General features: G+C 45.2%; 1 protein-coding gene across 1 annotated transcript in view; it reads right to left on the minus strand.

The window, feature by feature from the left end:
• SDK1 (sidekick cell adhesion molecule 1) overlaps positions 1-19,607 on the minus strand; it is a 539,910-nt gene that overhangs the window by 503,898 nt on the left and 16,405 nt on the right. The gene's annotated exons all lie outside the window — the stretch shown is intronic.

Consider the following 19,607-nt stretch of genomic DNA (forward strand, 5'->3'; position numbering starts at 1 on the left):
AATTTTTCCCTTTTGGCCACGCTGCGCAGCACATAGAATCTTAGTTCCCTGACCAGGGATCGAACCCGCACACCCTGAAGTGGAAGCGTGGAGTTTTAACCACTGGACCGCCAGGGAAGTCCCAAAAGATATTTTTTAAAAAGAATTAATGATAAGTGAGTTACATCTCAATACAGCTTTTTTTTTTTTTTAAAAAGACTATACAGGGTGAACTACAATCAAATGCTACAATCCATTCACTAGAGTGTGAGCCCTTTTGAGCCAGAATCATTGTATTGATCTTTTTATCCCCAGATCCTAGCACAGTGCTGACTGGTGGACAGACTGAATGGATGAATGATGACCTTGACATTAGGGACTGTCATCTGGATGCAAATACTCCAGCAATTAGATCTAACTAGGCTTTGGCCAGATCTGATGACAGCGAAGAATGAGCCCTCATGAGAAAATGATTCCACATTACACAGACATGACACTTTGTAATTCACAAAAGGCTATTATATCTGTTACCATATTTGAATATCACACACAAAAATAAAAGTCCTGTGAGGTGGGCAGGCTGCTATATCATCACTTGTATTTTCCAGAAGAACAAAGGGAGCCTCAAAGAAGTCAGAGACTTGCCCTAGGACACCTGGCTACACGTGGCATCGTGGAGTCAAAGAACGGGTGGCAAATGCCCAGTGCAGGCCCCTTTTGCAAACCACTGCCCTTCTGGGCAAGCTGAGATCAACTCTGCCATCAACATTCACAAAAATAACCAGAAAGGCATCATTCAGGTGCTCAACTCCTTCCTTGGCTCCATCACTAAAGTAGATTTGACCTTAAATCACGTAGCCACTTTCTTCCCCCATGCAGTCATCCACAAAATTGGTGTGATAAGACTTCCTCTGCTTTCTTTACTGGATGCCATGAAGATTTAGAGCAGTCTTGCAGAAAGAAAAGAGATATGCAGGACCCTTTGCAGCATCTGCACTGGCTGTACTTCAGCTACCCTGCCCCGCAGACCTTCATCCCCAAGGACAGTCAGCTCCTTCCTCTCCCCGTCAGAACCCCAGCCAACAGATGGGGAGGCAAAACGTTTTCACATCAGACATTCACAGGATTGGCTTTACCCCATTTTATGTGTGAAAAAGCTGAGTCCCCCAAACGTTAAGTTAGGCCCGCCCAGAATCAGAAAATGATCAAAGAGTATAGCTGGTTCTCAAAGTCAGCTCTTCTCGCTTAAACCCAGAGTGCTTTCCAAAGCCCATCCTGCTCCTCAAACACCTTACACCCACACAGAACCGCTCCTGCTTCTGTTTATGTTCCTCGACCACTTCCATACCCATGATCTCCGCAAATGCTGCCTCTCCTCCCACAAAGAGGGCACCCAGTGGACGCAGGCTGCCAACCGTACCAGCACCTTCTGCCAAGTTCAGCTGGCACTGCCCATCTGTGTGACCTCTGACCCTCCCCAGGCCCCCACTGCCTTGATCTCTCCAGTTCTCAGCTCCTTACGGCCCCAGGCCTGAGGTGCACGAAGGCCCTGGAGTGGGACACACATCCTGCGACTTTCTCTGAGCTCTAAGAACATCCCTTCCTTCCTGGGGTACCTTTCCCCTCCTTCTTTGTGTGGGAGAACTTCACGTTGGTATCCAATATTTCTGCCTAAAGACCCAGGGATAAGACCAGATGGGAGCAGGCTCGCCGGGATACAGAGTGCCCAGGTGCACGTGAAAGTTGAATCACACTGTGACGGCTGGCTCTCCACGGGTGTGCAGGCGAGGTATGTCCTGGAGCATCACCAGACGCTGCCCTCACGGGCCAGGCCCTGCCTCTACGTTACGAATGGGACAGTGTTACAAAGTCTTCTTGACTTACTCCGGCAGTACCCCTTGGCCAGAGCCCAGAGCGTACTTCCTTCACAGGGAATTTGGTGCTTCAGGAGTAGCTTCCATGGATGACACCAGTGCAATTCGGTACTTGTTCAGTGAACAGATAAGTGAATGAATAAATGACCTGTATTTAGGAAGAGTAACACTGATATTGCTAATCTAAAAGAGAAGCTAATAAAAGTCACTTATATTTGACTGTGTAATAAACTATACATTACATGCACAGGTAGAAATGCCTCCCTAATTACCCAGCCAATATTAAGACTGGCTTAAATTTCCCAAGGACATTTTAACTGAGGAAGGAAGGAAGGGAAGATGGAAGGGGCATATCTCCTTGTATTCTATACTACAGGTGCCGCTAACCAAGGACTGAAAATTCACTGCAAAACAACCTAAAGGGGGCTTCCCTGGTGGCGCAGTGGTTAAGAATCCGCCTGCCAAGGCAGGGGACATGGGTTCGAGCCCTGGTCTGGGAAGATCCCACATGCCGTGGAGCAACTAAGCCCGTGTGCCACTGAGCCTGCGCTCTAGAGCCCGCGAGCCACAACTACTGAAGCCCGCATGCCACAACTACTGAAGCCTGTGCGCCTAGAGCCCATGCTCCGCAACAAGCCACCGCAATGAGAAGCCCGCGTACCACAATGAAGAGTAGCCCCCGCTCGCCGAAACGAGAGAAAGCCTGCACGCAGCAACAAAGACCCAACGCAGCCAAAAATACATAAATAAATAAATAAATTTATATTAAAAAAAAAAACCCTAAAAAATCCATAGTTCCAATGAGGTGATGATGAGTTAGTTGCCTGTGAATACTAATGCATGTTCATTTATATAATAAGAGAGGATAATGAGCAGAAGAGAGGATGATCGTTACACCACTGCATTACATTTACTTACAGGTCAGCAAGTGTTCTCACGTCTGTAATTCTATCCATCAAATAAATGCTCCCCGTAATAATTCCAAGAGCGTGGTGGGGTAGGCAGCCTTATTTCCATTTGAGATATCCCATTACATCATCTTTGTCGGCAATAGTCAAAAGACTTGCCCAAGGTCACACAGCTACTAAGGGACAAAGCCGAGACTCAGAGCTTCATTTTCTGAGTCTCAGCCAAGTGTACGCAGTCCCACACCATCTCCCCAGAATGAGCCAAGTACTACTATTTATTTATTCACCCAAGAAATACTTATCCATTCATCCAGTAAACATTAAGTAAGTATGGCCAAGCACTGTGCTAAGTTGCTGGGCCTTCAAAGACAAAGAAATAATCCAATACAAAATGGGCAAAGGTATTGTTAGATTCTGTTTGCTAGTATTTTGTTAGTTACCAGAGTGGGGCAGTGGGAGGCAAGGGGTGAAGGTGGTCCAAAGGTATGAACTTCCAGTTATAAGACAAATAAGTGCCAAGCATGTGATGTACAGCATGGGGACTACAGTTAACAGTACTATATTGTGTATTGGAAAGTTGTTAAGAGAGTAGATCCCAAAAGTTCTCATCACAAGAAAAACACTTTAACTGTGCTCTGAGGAGTATTCGCTAAACTTCTTGTAATATATATATATATATATATATATATATATATATATATATATATATATATATATATGTATATATATTAAATCATGATGTTGTGCATCTTAAAATAATAGTGTTGTATGTCAATTATATCTCAATAAAACTGGGAGAAAAAAGACATAGAAAACCTTAATCTGCTTCTACAGATTATAATTAGCAGCAAACAACCAACTATATATGCAAGGGGGATAGACAGATATATGACAGCCGTAAAGAAGCATATTATTTAGTAGTACATACTAATAAACGTATTTTAAAATGCCTCCTGGACACTATAAAACTCTTAGAGGAAAACATAGGAAGAACACTCTTTGACATAAATCACAGCAAGATCTTTTTTGACCTACCTCCTAGAGTAACAGAAATAAAAACAAAAATAAACAAATGGGACCTAATGAAACTTAAAACCTTTTGCACAGCAAAGGAAACTATAAACAAGATGAAAAGATAACCCTCAGAATGGGAGAAAATATTTGCCAATGAATCAACGGACAAAGGATTAATCTCCAAAATATATAAACAGCTCATGCAACTCAATATTAAAAAAACAAACCCAATCAAAAAATGGGCTGAAGACCTAAATAGACATTTCTCCAAAGAAGACATGCAGATGGCTAAGAGGCACATGAAAAGCTGCTCAACATCACTAATCACTAGAGAAATGTAAATCAAAACTACAATGAGGCATCACCTCACACAGATTAGAATGGGCATCATCAGAAAATCTACAAACAGCAAATGCTGGAGAGGGTGTGGAGAAAAGGGAACCCTCTTGCACTGTTGGTGGGAATGTAAATTGATACAGTCACTATGGAGAACAGTATGGAGGCTCCTTAAAAAACTAAAAATAGAATTACCAAATGACCCAGCAATCCCACTACTGGGCATATACCCAGAGAAAACCATAATTCAGAAAGACACATGCACCCCAATGTTCATTGCAGCACTATTTACAACAGCCAGGTCATGGAAGCAACCTAAATACCCATCGACAGACGAATGGATAAAGAAGACGTGGTACATATATACAATGGAATATTACTCAGCCATAAAAGTGAACGAATTTGGGTCATTTGTAGAGATGTGGATGGACCTAGAGACTGTCATGTCATACAGAGTGAAGTTAAGTCAGAAAGAGAGGAACAAATATCGCATATTAACGCATACATGTGGAATCTAGAAAAATGGTACAGACGAACCAGTTTGCAAGGCATAAATAGAGACACAGATGTAGAGAACAAATGTATGGACACCAAGGGGGGAAAGTGGTGGGGTGGGGGGGCGGGGGTGGGATGAATTGGGAGATTGGGATTGACGTATATACACTGATATGTATAAAATGGATAACTAATAAGAACCTGCTGTATAAATAAAATAAAATTCAAAAAAAATGCCTCTTGCTCATAATTGTTGCCATTTCAAAACATAATGTGGATACAGATTTAAGAGCTAAAGAGTGAGGTATGATTCGAATTAACACATTCCAGGCTTGGCAACTTCAGCATTTACTGTTCATTAAAACTGCATTTTTGGGCTTCCCTGGTGGCACAGTGGTTGAGAGTCCGCCTGCCAGTGCGGGTTCGAGCCCTGGTCGGGGAGGTTCCCACGTGCCACGGAGCAGCTGGGCCCGTGCACCGCAGCTGCTGAGCCTGCGCTCTGGAGCCCGCAAGCCACAACTACTGAAGCCCGCACACGTGGAGCCTGTGCTCCGCAACAAGAGAGGCCACTGCAGTGGGAAGCCCATGCACTGTGGCGAAGAGTGGCCCCCACTCACCGCAATTAGAGGGGGCCTGCGCACAGCGGCAGGGACCCAATGCAGCCAAAAATAAATAAATAAAATAAATAAATTTATTAAAAAGAAACTGTATTTTCATTATCCTAGTTTTTTTTTTTAATTTAATTTAATTTTATTTATTTATTTTTGTATGTGTTGGGTCTTCGTTTCTGTGTGAGGGCTTTCTCTAGTTGCGGCAAGCGGGGGCCACTCTTCATCGCGGTGCGCGGGTCTTACACTATCGCGGCCTCTCTTGTTGCGGAGAACAGGCTCCAGACGTGCAGGCTCAGTAATTGTGGCTCACGGGCCCAGTTGCTCTGTGGCATGTGGGATCTTCCCAGACCAGGGCTCGAACCCGTGTCCCCTGCATTAGCAGGCAGATTCTCAACCACTGCGCCACCAGGGAAGCCCATTATCCTAGTTTTAATTAAAGTATTATGTAGAGTTGGTGAGATGCAATTATGTGCAACTGACTTAAGATGTATAATAGGCTAATATTTGTAAAGAAATTCATTATTGTCACTAGATCTGCTCATGTAAAATGAAGTGGTATTTTATTTTCAAATGAAAAATTGGTACATAGAATATTAAACTCTTGTCATTAAAGTTAAACACTACATTGCCAACTCAAATGGAACCAAGTAATTGTAAGATGCCCTTGCCCATCCCTCAGGCTGTTCCCTTGCACGGGAATGGTCCTCTGGCTGTGATGTACCCTGAATGCCAAAGCAGCAGGTGCAGTGTCAGCTGCCTGCACATGCCCAGTGACCTTCATTACGTCCATCTGCACGGCATCATGATGCAGGCCTCACACTTAAATACCCGGCTGCTGCCAGGTGTAGCCCATAACCTGGTCTCCTAGTGTTTATAAGGTAACCCTTCATACAACAGTGTCACAATGACTAACAACCTGAAAGAAAATGTGAAATTCTCAGAACGACCTTAGCCCTCCTCTCACTATGCACAGTGAGGTTCCAGGATAAAGCACAATGAGCTGGATGGAGCCTTGGTCGGCATTCTGTACACCATTCAACAAAGAGATGCAGTGCTTCCAACCTTTTAACTGCTTCTATGGACATTAATACTAGTCTCCAGGATAATACCAGCTCAGAGGATGGGACTCCTCCTGGTGTGGTTAGAACGACCACAACAAAAAGAACTTTCTAGGCTTTAGAAATCAGCACTTGGAAAAGCCCATGGAGCATGTATAGGAGCTAAGGCAGAGGTGCTGCGCCCCAGGGCTCCAGCACGTTCTCTTCCCCTGGGTCCCTCCTTCCCAGCGGGCTCTAACTCCCGGAAGACGCCTACAGGCACAGCCATGAACTCAGCCGCATCTATACAGGGCTTTTTTGAAGCAAGCATCAGGACATGATCGCTACATGCAATGTCATGCGGGTGACATGTAGCATGTACTGTCTTCACATCCTTGAACATTAGGTGGTAAATTACTTCTCACTCCATTATCTCTGGTTAAATCTCCTGACAACTCCAGGAGGAAGAGACCATTCTCCCGCTCCTAAAGGAAGCAGAGGCGCTGTGAGGTCACGTGACCTGCCCCCAGGATAGAGAGATGCCCCTGGGTGGGCGTCTTAGTCCATTCAGGCCACTATAACAAAATACCATAGATTAAGTCATTCATAAGCAAAAACATTATTTCTCACAGTTCTAGAGGCTGGGAAGTCCAAGATCAAGGGGCTGGTGAGAACCCACTTCCCAGTTCACAGACAGCCGCCTTCTCTCTGTGTCCTCATGTGGTGGAAGGGGCGAGGAGCTCTCTGGGGTCTCTTTTATAGGGCATTCATCGCAATATGGGGCTCCACCGTCATGACCTAAGCGCCTCCCAAAGGACCCACATCCTAACACCATCACAGTGAGGATCGGGTTTCAACACAGGAATCTGAGGGGACACAGACGCTCCGTCTACAGCGGTGGGATTCCAAGCTGCAGATGTTGGAGCCAAACGCCCAGAGAAGCAGTCCAAGGGGTCTTCGCTGTGCTGGTCTACCCAGAGCAAGCCCCTTCCGTGCCACCAGCAGGCACTGTCTCACCATGTCTTCTCTTCCTCCTTCCAAACCCCAGCTCCTCTGCAGCCCAGGTGGCCCAGCTGCCGCGCTGCTTATTCCCGATGTGTCCCCTTCCTCCGCCCGCTGACTGAGGAAGGAGGCTCCTGGCTTTCCATCTCCCCCAGCTCCTTCTCCTGCCGCCATCCTGCATGGCTCAGCATCCACGTCTCCGTCCACTCTCACACTGTGGCCTCAGTCCTCCACTGACATTTCCTCCACACCGTCTCAGCCCCGTGCTCACGGTCACCCCCTAAACCTTGCCAGCCCCTACAGAAATTCCATTCTGAAGTCTAGCCCTCAAATGCCCCATGTCTCAGCCCAGTTTTCCTGGGAAACAGAGCCCTTCCTGATGTGTGTGTCATCCCAGGTAGGCAGGAAGGAGGGGCAGGAGGAGAGAGCACAGACCAAGGAGGGCTTGATCCCACTGACTCCAGCTGTGTAGCTGTGCTTGACCCTCAGGAGGACTTCCAAGAAGCTGCATGAAGCTGTGTCCCTCAAGAGTCCAGCTGGGAGAGGTCCATCTGCTGGTCCGCACCCCTCACCTGCATACACCCATGCTGACTCACTAAGGGCCAAAGTCTACCCCCAGGAATTTAACTTGGCCACCCTCCTGGACGGCATCACCTGGTCCTTCCAATGGAAGAGACTGGCTAGAGCAGTCATGGTGGGGATCGGAGGATCTGAGGGGCCCAGAGCACCCACTTCCTCTCAGTGCCCCACTCAAGTATTCTTCCACTTCACAGGCTGCAGTCTCCTGCCTCTGCCGAACTGGACCACCCATCACCTCCTCCCTTACGCGACTCCCAGACAACCAAGAGCCACCTCCCATTTGCAAACCCTCCACGTGCTTGCTTCTTGGTCCCACGTGACAGGCTACACCTCATCCTTCATTGTACAGCTGCCTTCTCTACAACTTTACTGCGACAATCCATGACCACAAACCGCAAAGGTGCCACTGTACTCAAATGGTCCCCTAAGTCTAGCGTGTTGCTCAATTTGCTTTCGACTCTCCAGATAATTACTGAATACCTTCACCTCTCTTCTTGTGTCACACTTCACTCTAAACTTATAACCTCGTCCCAATATTCACAGAGGAAATAAAAATCCACAAGAAAACCCTCAGTTTTCCACAAGCATGTCTGCCAGACAACATGCGTCCAAACCGATATCAGGCCCTGTTCTGTAGTGGAAGCTGCCCTGGACTCTATCAAAGGCTGTCCCTTGATGGGCTGTCATACAGAGTGATGAAGCCCGTGGGCCACACCACACCGGGGCCCTCGTGCACGTGCTGGTGATGTGGGTACCCATGCCACCCAGCCTCTACCTTCTCCGGGGCTCTGCCCCTCACTCACACTCTACTGCGTCCTCACACTCTCCTTCTCTAGGAGAGAATTTCCATTAGCACAGGAATATTCTCTGTTATTTCCCACGCTGAGGAGAAAACCCAACCCCCTGACCTCACGGATCCTCACCATTTCTCTGCAGCCATTCTCAATAAAAATTCCCAAAGAGTTCTCATCTTGCTGTCTTTACTTTCTTCTCTCTTATTTAAATGTATTAAAATTGCAATTACCAAACATTTCCTAACTAGAGAAAAACAATAAAATGAAGACCAACAATTCCTAACTAGAGAAAAATAATAAAATGAAGACCAACATTTCTAACATTCTATTTCCTCCTAGGTTCAATATTCTTTTTCCTCAAGCCCATTCTTAGTAGATCTTCCAGCAAGTTCTCAGAAATGTAAATTCTCAGTCTGAAAATGTCTTACTTTCTCCCTTACTTTTGGATATTAGTTTGGCTGGATATGAAATTCTGTGATGACAGTTATATCCTCAGGTACTATCATCTTCCCTATTATTGCTGTCAACTGTCATCTAATTGCTGTTCCACTGAGGAAATCTGAATTACATGTATTGTTGCTTTTAAGGTTTCTTCTTTGTCTTTGAGGTTCTACAGTTACACTATAATAAGCATAGATTTGGATTTAGTTTTATTTATCCTATTTGCAGCTTTTTCTGCTTCTTGACTCTGAGGATTCCTCATGTTAGGAAATATTGTAACAATTATCCCTTTGAACATTATCTAGCCCCTATTCTCTCCATTCTTTCTTTCTGGGACCCGTCTTAGGTTTCTACTGATTATCCTCTATATCTCTTTGCCTGTCTTCTGTACTCTCCATCTTTTTATCTCTGTGCCTGACTCTGAGTATTTTCCTCAGACCTACCAGAACAATATTTCTCACTTTAGCTGCAATACTGTCTGCTCTTTCACCCATTCAATTGGTTTTATAAATAAATGATTGTAGTTTTCACTTCAAGAAGTTTAGTTTTTCCCTATTTGGTTCTTTTTAAAATCAGCACATTAAATGATGTTCGACATCATTAGCCATTAGGGAAATGCAAATTAAAAACACAATGAGTTGTAATTAAATATCCATCGAGATGGCTAAAATAAAAAAATAGTGACAACATTGAATGCTAGTGAGGAAGCAAAGAAACTGGATCATTTGTACATCGTTGGTGGGATTATAAATAGGTACAGTAACTCTGGAAACAATTTGGCATTTTCTTAAAAAAACTAAACATGCAAATACCATATAACCAGCCACTGAACTCCTGGGCATTTATCCCAGAGAAATGAAGACATGTTCACACAAAACATGTACAAGAATATTTACAGCAGCTGTATTCATAAGGGTGAAAAACTGTACACAGCCCAAATGTCCTTCACCTGGTGAAGGGTTACACAAGCTGTGGTATGTCCACACCATGGAAAACTACACAATAAAAAGGAACCCAGCACTCACACATGCAGTAACCTGAACTAAACAGAGAATTATGCCGAGTGAAAAACACCAATCCTAAAAGGTTACAGACTGCACAATTCCATTTATAGAACATTCTCTAAATGATAAAATTATAGAAATGGAGAACAGATTCATGACTGCCAGGATTTAGGGTGGGGACAAAGGCTGGCGGAAAGTAGCTATTGGTATAAACAGGCAACGTGAGGGGTCCTGTGGTGATGGGACTGTTCTGTGTTTTGAGTGTATCAACATCAATATCCTGGCTGTGATGCTGCACCACAGCTCTACAGGGTCTCACCTGGCTGTGATGCTCTACTACAGCTCTACGAGGTCTCACCTGGCTGTGATGCTCTACTACAGCTCTACGAGGCCTCACCTGGCTGTGATGCTGCACCACAGCTCTACGAGGTCTCACCTGGCTGTGATGCTGCACCACAGCTCTACGAGGTCTCACCTGGCTGTGATGCTGCACCACAGCTCTACAGGGTCTCACCTGGCTGTGATGCTCTACTACAGCTCTACAGGGTCTCACCTGGCTGTGATGCTGCACCACAGCTCTACGAGGTCTCACCTGGCTGTGATGCTGCACCACAGCTCTACGAGGTCTCACCTGGCTGTGATGCTCTACTACAGCTCTACGAGGTCTCACCTGGCTGTGATGCTGTACTACAGCTCTACGAGGTCTCACCTGGCTGTGATGCTGTACTACAGCTCTACGAGGTCTCACCTGGCTGTGATGCTGCACCACAGCTCTACAGGGTCTCACCTGGCTGTGATGCTGCACCACAGCTCTACAGGGTCTCACCTGGCTGTGATGCTGCACCACAGCTCTACGAGGTCTCACCTGGCTGTGATGCTCTACTACAGCTCTACGAGGTCTCACCTGGCTGTGATGCTGCACCACAGCTCTACGAGGTCTCACCTGGCTGTGATGCTGCACCACAGCTCTACAGGGTCTCACCTGGCTGTGATGCTGTACTACAGCTCTACGAGGCCTCACCTGGCTGTGATGCTGTACTATAGCTCTACGAGGCCTCACCTGGCTGTGATGCTGCACCACAGCTCTACGAGGTCTCACCTGGCTGTGATGCTCTACTACAGCTCTACGAGGCCTCACCTGGCTGTGATGCTGCACCACAGCTCTACGAGGTCTCACCTGGCTGTGATGCTCTACTACAGCTCTACAGGGTCTCACCTGGCTGTGATGCTGCACCACAGCTCTACAGGGTCTCACCTGGCTGTGATGCTGCACCACAGCTCTACAGGGTCTCACCTGGCTGTGATGCTGCACCACAGCTCTACGAGGTCTCACCTGGCTGTGATGCTCTACTACAGCTCTACGAGGTCTCACCTGGCTGTGATGCTGCACCACAGCTCTACGAGGTCTCACCTGGCTGTGATGCTGCACCACAGCTCTACAGGGTCTCACCTGGCTGTGATGCTGCACCACAGCTCTACAGGGTCTCACCTGGCTGTGATGCTGCACCACAGCTCTACAGGGTCTCACCTGGCTGTGATGCTGCACCACAGCTCTACGAGGTCTCACCTGGCTGTGATGCTCTACTACAGCTCTACGAGGTCTCACCTGGCTGTGATGCTGCACCACAGCTCTACGAGGTCTCACCTGGCTGTGATGCTGCACCACAGCTCTACAGGGTCTCACCTGGCTGTGATGCTGTACTACAGCTCTACGAGGCCTCACCTGGCTGTGATGCTGTACTATAGCTCTACGAGGCCTCACCTGGCTGTGATGCTGCACCACAGCTCTACGAGGTCTCACCTGGCTGTGATGCTCTACTACAGCTCTACGAGGTCTCACCTGGCTGTGATGCTGCACCACAGCTCTACGAGGTCTCACCTGGCTGTGATGCTCTACTACAGCTCTGCGAGGCCTCACCTGGCTGTGATGCTGCACCACAGCTCTACGAGGTCTCACCTGGCTGTGATGCTGTACTAGGGCTCTACAAGACCTCACCAGGTAGGGGAACTGTTTAAAGGGCATATGGGATCTCCCTGTATTACTTCTTAACAACTGTATGTGAATCTACAATTAGCTCAAAATGCTAAGTTTAATTAAAAATGAGGAAAAAACAAACACTGTATGATTTTACTTATATGAGGGACCCACTGGAGTCGAATTCAGAGAGACAGAAAGTAGAAGGGTGGGTGCCAAGAGCGGGGGGAGGGGGGAGTGGAGAGTTATCCTTTAATGGGGACAGAGCTGCAGTTTCACAAGATGAAAGAGTTCCAAAGATTGGTGGTGGTGATGGCCGCGCAACAATGTGAATATATTTAATGCCACTGAATTTACAGTGAAAAATAGTTAAGATGGTAAATTTCATGTTATATATATCTTAGCACAACTTCGAAAAATTTTCCGAAGAATAAAACCACAACTCTTCCAAAGACGTCCCACTGTATATGGAATAAAACTCAGATTTCTTTCCAGATTCTGGCACCTCCAGGATCCCATTTCCTTTCTGGGCCCCTTCTCTATCCACTCTCTTTGCCCGCTGTTCACAAGGCCCTAAGCACCAGACAACAGTTTAGCAAGTACAACAGGCTTTGTATTTGCCTTTGCATGTATGTGGCCCCAGTGCTCAGAATATTGGTCCTCTAGATGTGTGCACGGCTGCATCTTTCAGACATGAGCCCGAGAGAGCAGTGCAGCACAGAGGCAAAGTGTGGGCTCAAGAATCAAAGGCTCTAACACTAACCAGCTGCCGGCCTCTCTCTGTCATTGTTCCTTTCAGCAAAGTGACGATAATAACAGTACAACCCATGGGGCTGCTGTGAGGATTCAATGAATCATTATAGAGAAAACACTTAAAACAGTGCCTGGTACTCAAAAAATATTTAATAACAATCATTATTAATACCACCTCGAGAATATCACAGAAATTATGTCGAATGAAAGAAGGCAGAAACAAAAGAGTTCATATGCCATGATTCTATCTATAAGCAATTCTAGCATAAGCAAACTAACCTACGGTAATAGAATGAGATTAGCAGGTGGGGCGGGGCAGGGACCAGGGGTAAGAACTGCCCTAGGAAACTTGCTTAGGATGGTGATTACATCCGCGTACACATTTGTTAAAATTCATCAACCTGTGTGTTTAAAATCTGTACATTGTGTTGTATGTAAATGACAACACAATAAAGTGTCACCTTAAAATGTCACCTGCATAGAGAGGCGTCCTTGACCACTCGAGGCAGGGTGTCCACCTCCCTCCCCTCCCGCTCAGTTCTCTCCTGTCCCGCCCTCCATTCCCCTCATAGATTTCATCACCCCCAAAAGAGCCCTGGTTATTAAGCTGTTTCCACACTGGGCCGTAACTCAGTGAAGGCAGAAGCTTCGATGTCCTCAGGCCCCGTCCTGTCCCGAGCAGCTACCACAGTGCCTGGCACAAAACAAGTGCTCAGTAAGTACCTACTGAGTGCAGGAAGGAGGAAGGAGGAAGGAGGGGGAGGCAGGCCTGGCCCTGAGCACCCTCCCATGAGCATCGCTGGTGTGAACACCAGAAAGGACCTCAGAGGTCTTTCATGTCACCTTCCTCATTTCTGACATGAGAAAATGGAGGCAAAGGAGAGTAAGTAAGTTTCCCAAGGTCAGAATTAATGGTGGAAGCAGGTCTGGAGCCCGTCATCTCCTAGTCTTTTTTACTTATACCAAATATGGCTCAATTCACACGTAAAGACATACTCTATAAACATTCACAAAATGCCTACAAAACATAATATAAAAATTTTAAAAGCATATTATTTTGAAAACCCAGTTAACTATAAAAATATTATTACAACCAGATCTACTTCATTCAAGCATTAAGTGGTGACTTCCAATACAAGTGCTAATTTAAACAAATCTTTCTTGCAGCAACTGAAATGAAATGGTAGTAGGTTAATGGATGTTCAAGTATTTAAGCATGGACAATCATGAGTCAGACCGTTTCTAAGTCACCTGGGATGCTGTTTGCTGCCCATACTTCACAATTCAGATCACTCCTGGCAAGTCATCTCACAAAGCTGACTGGAGGTTTGAAATATTTAATCTATAAACCACGCATTCCTAGGAAAACACATGCCAGGACACTTGTGCTTACACATTCCTGTCAGGTAGGCTACAGGATGCAGTTTGAGCACAAGAGCCTGCAATTAGGCAGAAGAATGGAATTGCACAGGACAAGTTTCTGCGTCCCAATCTGATAACTGCCGACATAAATTACCTCCCGGAGGTCAGAGAAATACTGCACGACATCAACATTCACATTTCATATTCTGAGAAATATAAGGAAACAAAGAACATATATCTAAGCTGAAATAACAGAACAATTTTATTATCAAATTAGACTATATTTGTAAGACAAGGCTATAATCATCTTTGATACCCAAAGACAGCAAACTAACTGTTCGGATTCAGTAAACCAGAAAAATAAACATGCACATTTTTCATCTTCTCAGATACATAAAACCTATAATTACCAATTCATAATTCTGAGTATAACTTATTCTCAATTCTTTCAAAATACTGTTTGCTTTCCCAAGATATATTTCTCCTTCATCAGCACCGTTTTCTCCTGAGGTTTGTTGTGCCATTTTTTTCCCTTTTTTGGTGAGGATGTTTATAGATATATTACATGATTTTTCTTCACATTTCTTCATTCATTCATTCAGACTTTCCAATATTGCATTTCTGCTCTGCATAACACCAGGCCAGACAAGAGTTATAAAAACAAAGACGTTTTAGAGGGTCAATACCCAGGGGAGGTGGAAATCACTTGGCGGAGACAGGACCTACGTATACAGTACGGGATTCATGACTCTCACTAGCTAGCCTCAAGGTGAGATGTTGAGAGAAAGAGCTGCCGAGCCTGGCATGTGCAGGTCATGGGTGTAGACCCTCAGCTTAACTGTTAAGCTCCTGGCCTGAGACGGTGCCTTTGTCCCACCTCCCCACCTTATTAGTTCCCTATGGAGTCTGCTACCTTCACCCTTTGCCATGTTGCCTAACAAATTCAACTGTTCCAGGCATTAGGACCTGGATGTCCTTGGGAGGCCATGGAAGTGCCGCCCTGCTCCCTGCTCCTTGGGCCTCGGGAGCAGCCCTGGTTTCCACCCTGTCCTCTCCTTCTGGTGGTCTGGTTCTGTAGTTCTCTAAATACTCCAACATATTTTCTTTTTGCTTAGCCAGAGCCATCCTTTGTAACTTGCAGCCAAGGGCATCTTACGTGAAACGATGGAACTCTTTGGGCTTCGCTAACTGGCTTATGTAGTCCATACACAGCTTTAAAGACCTATAAATATCAATACAGCAACAACCCCCAAGTTTAACCAAGATCTCTTTGCTGACCTTGAGTCTGATATATACAACTATCTAACGACTGGACCCCCTTGGCCGCCTACTAGCACATCACACTTAACATGTCCGACACGAATTTCAGACACCACCACCAACCCCCCCCCCCCACAGACACAACACTGTTTCACCCCAAATCACCTCCCCATTTCAGAAAATGGTAACTCCATCCTATCAGTTGCTGAGGTCAAAATTCTTAAGAGTTACCCATGGCTTCTCTCCTCTCATCCAATCCAATGGGAAATCCCATTGTTTCTAACTTTCAAAATATATCAGCATCTGACACTTCTCACCACCCTGATCCGAGCCACCTGAATTACTGCAGAAACCCCTCACAGGCCTCCTGGCTTCTGATTCTGTCACCCTACAGCCTGTTCTTAACATAATTTTTTTTTTTAATAAATTTATTTATTTATTTCTGGCTGTGTTGGGTCTTTGTTGCTGCATGCGGGCTTTCTCTAGTTGCGGCAAGCGGGGGCTACTCTTCGTTGTGGTGCACAGGCTTCTCATTGCGGTGGCTTCTCTTGTTGCGGAGCATGGGATCTAGGCACATGGGTTCCAGTAGTTGTGGCTCGTGGGCTCAGTAGTTGTGGCGCACGGGCTTAGCTGCTCCGCGGCATGTGGGATCTTCCTGGACCAGGGATCGGACCTGTGTCCCTTGCATTGGCAGGCGGATTCTTAACCACTGTGCCCCCAGGGAAGTCCCTGTTCTCAACATAATTCTTAATAGAAGAACCCTAAGTGAGATTGCATCACTCCTCTGCTCAGATCCTCAGAGCAAACGCCCAACCCCTCACTATGGCTAAGTAATCTGGTTCTGGAATCTGGCCCCATGGCCCTGATCACCTCATCTCCAGCCCTCTCCCTGGCTCCACACCAGCCCCACTGGCCTCCCTGCTGCTGCTCAAACACCCCGGCACGGTCCTCCCTCAGAGCTTTCACACGTGCTCTTCTCACCAATACACCCCCATGCCTCACTCCCTGGATTCATTCAGGGCTCTGCTCATAGTTTAGTACCCGAGAGGCCTTCTCTGATTTCATGTCTGAAATGGCCACCACCCCATCCTGCACCCCTACTCTGTCACCCTGCTCTGTTTTCTCCTTACTACGTATCATGAGCTGGCATATCATACACTCATCAGGTTGACATCTGTTTCCTTCCAGTTGGATGTAGGTTCCCTGAGGACAGGATCTTTCTTTTGTTTACTGCTGTCTATTCAGAGTACGCCCTGCACAAGGACTTGGTGAATGAATGAAAAAAAGTGCCCCAATTGCAGTCAGAACTGTGTTAGTTTTTCATTCAGCCTGTCTCATGTGAATGTGAAGCAGCTCAGGTACCACCAGCAGGTACCACTACTCTTCTGGAAATGATGATGAATTTCTGCTGTTTTTCCTACACAGTCTATTCTTCGTTCAACAATATGTAGCTGAAGAACAAGGAGGCCACCCCGGACAGGGTGCCAGGTTCCGCACGTGGTCATCACCCCTGCGTCTCCTATTGCCATCCGCCCTGCGCTAAGGTACCTGATGATCCCTGGATCGAGATAATGTCTGTCTCCATCTCCCACTAGACCTCTGAATTTAATAAAGTCCATGCCTTAATTGGAAGGCCACATTTGCCTTCTCTTTGTCAAAAATTTCTGAAGATAGGGACCAACAGACCTAATACAGAAAGGATAAACAATGCACACGCAGGGATGCTCACTGTTGATGAGGGTGTGTGTGTGTGTGTGTGTGTGGGTCTGTGGCTCATGGCAAACGCAGGTTATCCTACAGCATTTCAAATTGAAACCTGGTGTTCTAAAAAAGGAGAAAAAAAGTTGAAAGCAGTGTAAGGAGAAAATAAATCAAAAGCACGAAGAAGGTTCAGCAAAATAAAGTGAAAAGAAGAATTAGCCTGATGTAGAAGAGAGCATGAGATTTAGAGCCAGAAAGGCCTGGGTTTGAGTCGCAGCTCTGCCATTTGTCAGCTGTGTGCCCTTGGGTGGGTCATTTAACATCTCCAATCTTCAGTTCTGATAGCTAATTATACCTGCCTCAGAAGGCAAATGTGAGGATTACAGAAGATATGTTTAAAGTAGTACTCAATAAATAATAGCTGCTGTTAAAATTATTAATAGACTATTCAACTAATTTTTCAAGTTGAGGAACATTAAACTTACTGTTTCCCTTGAAAATGAAAGAAAAAGCCTAAAGCTCACAGTTTTAAGGTCACGAGATAATATTAAAAAATACAGGGGCGGGGTGGCAAGATGAGGCTCTCCCTCCCCATGACAAAGGTACGTCTCTCCCCTGTGTTACGGAGCTGACCTCAGACAGCCAGGCTAAAAGCAGGAGGAGAGGCTTGACCTGTTTCAACAGGTGCGAAACACTTTGAGCCAGACGTTCCATTTTGAAATGATACCTGGTGGCACAGATCTAATGCCATCTGAGTTCTGTCTGCCAACCGTCTGGGCAGAGGCAATGCATACATGCCCTTCCATCTGATGTCCAAGCTGAACTTTATGAGATGTGTAAAGTAATACATCTTTGAATGATGCATAAACTTGTGGAGAAAACCATGCAAGTGCTGATTTATGGTATCTTGCACAGCAGGTACTTAATACATATGGGGGTGATGACGAGGTGGAAAATAAGAAACTAAAGGGCCTTGAGAAAGTGTAAATACCCATAATCAGCCTCATCTCATCTCTTAAGAAAAAAGCTATACAGGCATATTATTCCACTGAGACTGGAGATTCATCAGTAGCTTCATGGTTGTAAGCAGACCAGTTGTTTGCTATGACACTAAGTTAAAGCCCTACTAGCGTCTTTGCCTTATTAGCTCACCAGGAATTAAACAGTCTTTAGCAAGAACTTGCAGGTTAAAAAAAAACAAGCTTATAAAATTAAGAGTTATTTCATTCTGTATCCTTTTATACTTCTTGAGTAAATGTTGTTTCACGAACATAGCTAAACCATAGGTTAACAAATGAATTACTCTGTAGTTGTTTGCTACTGAGTTAAAATAATCCTTCCACCATTGACATGTTAGAAGCTCCAGTGTTTGAGAGGAAGCCTAATTCAATCTACCCACCCCTCCTTGTACCAACTCTTCCCCAGCACTCACCCCACCTTTGCCCAGCCACACTGTGCTTGATCAACACTAGGACCTTCCAGAATATTTCACAAGACTCTCTCTCAGCTGCCTTTTTTTTCAGCCTAACAGTCTTCTAAGAGAATGAGAAATTGATCCTCGTCTTTGTTTCACCCCAACTCCAGAGGCATTTGTTATAGTTGGAATGAATATAAAGGTGGATACCTAAGCAACTTTTAATAAAATAAAGAAAAAGGATAGAAGTTATCCCATTTTCCAAGGTAATTCATATTTTTACTAGAATCTTAAAATATGGATTTTACATATTTCAATATTTTTCCTGTTCCCAATAACCAAAACAGAAACATTTGCTAAATAAGCTTAAGAATTGTGTAGGCTCACGCAGAGCTCTGACGCCCAAGTGGAAGAGCGGGGACGCTGGGCTTAGAGAAGGGGCTGCATGGACGCTCAGGTGGGGAGAAGGCACATCTGAAAATTGTTCAGCAAGTTGCCTTTACATATCCTTTTTGGGGGAAAAAAAGCGCATTTTCTTCTCACAATTTTTTTTTGTCTGAGTGCAACCATCTGATGGCATAAATATTTGACGTTCAGCCCAAGCTTATAGCATTTCACAATTCTTTCAGAAATGTCCATCCTCAAAGCCTTTATATTTGGTATATTATCTTTAAATTACATTGCAAAATGCCCACTTATAAAATATATACCAAATGTTAATCACTTAAAGCTCCAAATGCAGAAACTGTTTGGCATTAGATAAACATCTTAAATGTGAAATAGGCAAGAACACCTTGAAATAATGCTTAACTAATCACAAAGCAACTACTCTGCAATAGATGGGTGAACCACTAATTAGTCAAAAGGAAATAAAACTGTCATGGTAGGATAAAAGGATAAAGAGAAATAAGCAGTAATTACTGTTTTATCATCAGAGAAAGTAGCATCAAAACACGGCTCAGTGAAGAGGGAAAAAACCCCACAGCTCTATAAGTAAATACGAGCACTCATTAAATTAGTACTTGGAGCTAAACACAACTCAGGATGAAAATGACATCTCAAAAAGTG

The sequence above is a fragment of the Balaenoptera ricei genome, chromosome 15, assembly GCF_028023285.1.
Source record: "Balaenoptera ricei isolate mBalRic1 chromosome 15, mBalRic1.hap2, whole genome shotgun sequence".
Classification (NCBI taxonomy): Eukaryota; Metazoa; Chordata; class Mammalia; order Artiodactyla; family Balaenopteridae; genus Balaenoptera; species Balaenoptera ricei.